Genomic DNA, 2,500 nt, shown 5'->3' with positions numbered 1-2,500 from the left:
CAATATAGATTGATCCGAAATCTGATTCAAATCCAATATAGCACCTATGGGTACATAAGAAATGTATTGAATCGATTCATTAAAAAGAATCGATTCGATCGCAACTTCGAATATGGAATTCAAAGGTATCAAATAGAAAATGATACTATGAATCATAGAACTATAATGAAATACACGATCAACCACCAGTTATCAAATTTGAAAAAGAGTCAGAAGAAATGGTTCGATCCTCTTATTTTGATTTCTCGAACCGAGAGATCCATGAATCGGGATCTTAATGCATGTAGATACAGATGGTCCAATGGGAGCAAGAATTTCCAGGAACATTTAGAACTTCTCAGTTCTGAGCAGAATAGCCGTTTTCAAGTAGTGTTCGATCGATTACGTATTAATCAATATTCGATTGATTGGTCTGAGGTTGAGGTTATCGACAAAAAAGATTTGTCTAAGTTACTTTGTTTCTTTTTGTCCAAGTTACTTCCTTTTTTGTCCAAGTTTCTTCTCTTTTTGTCTAACTCACTTCCTTTTTTCTTTGTGAGTTTCGGGAGTATCCCCATTCATAGGTCCGAGATCCACATCTATGAATTGAAAGGTCCGAATGATCCACTCTGTAATCAGTTGTTAGAATCAATAGGTCTTCAAATCGTTCATTTGAAAAAATTGAAACCCTTCTTATTGGATGGCCGTGATACTTCCCAAAAATCGAAATTCTTGATCAATGGAAGAACAATATCACCATCTTTTTTCAATAAGATACCAAAGTGGATGATTGACTCATTCCATACTAGAAAGAATCGCAGGAAATCTTTTGATAACACGGATTCCTATGTTTCAATGATATCCCACGATCAAGACAATTGGCTGAATCCCGTGAAACCATTTCATAGAAGTTCATTGATATCCTCTTTTTTTAAAGCAAATCGACTTCGATTCTTGAATAATCAATATCACTTCTGTTTCTATTGTAACAAAAGATTCCCTTTTTTTGTGGAAAGGGCCTGTATCAATAATTATTATTTTACGTATGGACAATTCCTCAATATCTTGTTCATTCGGAACAAAATATTTTCTTTGTGCGGCGGTAAAAAAAAACATGCTTTCTTGGAGAGAGATACTATTCCACCAATCGAGTCACAGGTATCTAACATATTGATATCTAACCATTTTCCGCAAAGTGGTGACGAAGGGTATAACTTGTACAAATCTTTCCATTTTCCAATTCGATTCGATCCATTCGTTCGTAGAGCTATTTACTCGATCGCAGACATTTCGGGAACACCTCTAACAGAGGGACAAATAGTCAATTTTGAAAGAACTTATTGTAAACCTCTTTCAGATATGAATCTACCTGATTCAGAAGGGAAGAACTTGCATCAGTATCTCAATTTGAATTCAAACGTGGGTTTGATTCACACTCCATGTTCTGAGAAATATTTACCATCCGAAAAGAGGAAAAAACGGAGTCCTTGTCTAAAAAAATGCCTTGAGAAAGGGCAGATGTATAGAACCTTTCAACGAGATAGTACTTTTTTAACTCTCTCCAAATGGAATCTATTCCAAACATATATACCATGGTTCCTTACTTCGACAGGGTACAAATATCTAAATTTAATATTTTTAGATACTTTTTCAGACCTATTGCCGATACTAAGTAGCAGCCAAAAATTTGTATCCATTTTTCATGATATTATGCATGGATCAGATATATCATGGCGAATTCTTCAGATTCCATTGTGGAAGACACAATGGAATCTGATAAGTGAGATTTCGAGTAAGTGTTTACATAATCTTCTTCTGTCCGAAGAAATTTTTCATCAAAATAATGAGTCACCATTGATATCGACACATCTGAGATCGCTAAATGTTCGGGAGTTCCTCTATTCAATCCTTTTCCTTCTTCTTGTTGCTGGATATCTCGTTCGTACACATCTTCTCTTTGTTTCTCGAGCCTACAGAGAGTTACAGACAGAGTTCGAAAAGGTCAAATCTTTGATGATTCCATCATACATGATTGAGTTGCGAAAACTTCTGGATAGGTATCCTACATCTGAACTGAATTCTTTCTGGTTAAAGAATCTCTTTCTAGTTGCTCTGGAACAATTAGGAGATTTTCTAGAAGAAATACGGGGTTTTGCTTCTGGCGGCAACATGCTAGGGGGTGGTGGTCCCGCTTATGGGGTCAAATCAATACGTTCTAAGAAGAAATATTGGAATCTCTTCGATCTCATAAGTATCATACCAAATCCCATCAATCGAATCGCTTTTTCGAGAAATACGAGACATCTAAGTCATACAAGTAAAGCGATCTATTCCTTGATAAGAAAAAGAAAAAACGTGAATGGTGATTGGATTGATGATAAAATAGAATCCTGGTTCTCGAACAGTGATTCGATTGATGATAAAGAAAGAGAATTCTTGGTTCAGTTCTCTACCTTAACGACAGAAAAAAGGATTGATCAAATTCTATTGAGTCTGACTCATAGTGATCCTTTATCAAAGA

The 2,500-nt window shown here is 35.5% G+C and overlaps 1 protein-coding gene across 1 annotated transcript in view; it reads right to left on the bottom strand.

The window, feature by feature from the left end:
- LOC148571193 (NAD(P)H-quinone oxidoreductase subunit 2 A, chloroplastic) overlaps nucleotides 1–2,500 on the bottom strand; it is a 12,296-nt gene that overhangs the window by 4,105 nt on the left and 5,691 nt on the right. Inside the window, exon 2 of the mRNA XM_088508988.1 lies at nucleotides 1–2,500. This exon is cut by the window's left edge and continues 4,105 nt beyond it; it is cut by the window's right edge and continues 4,253 nt beyond it. The gene's annotated coding sequence lies outside the window, so the exon portion shown is untranslated.

Source organism: Arachis ipaensis, chromosome B3, assembly GCF_059453495.1.
Source record: "Arachis ipaensis isolate K30076 ecotype BB chromosome B3, ASM5945349v1, whole genome shotgun sequence".
Taxonomy (NCBI): Eukaryota; Viridiplantae; Streptophyta; class Magnoliopsida; order Fabales; family Fabaceae; genus Arachis; species Arachis ipaensis.
This window is presented reverse-complemented; position numbering and strand designations above follow the sequence as displayed.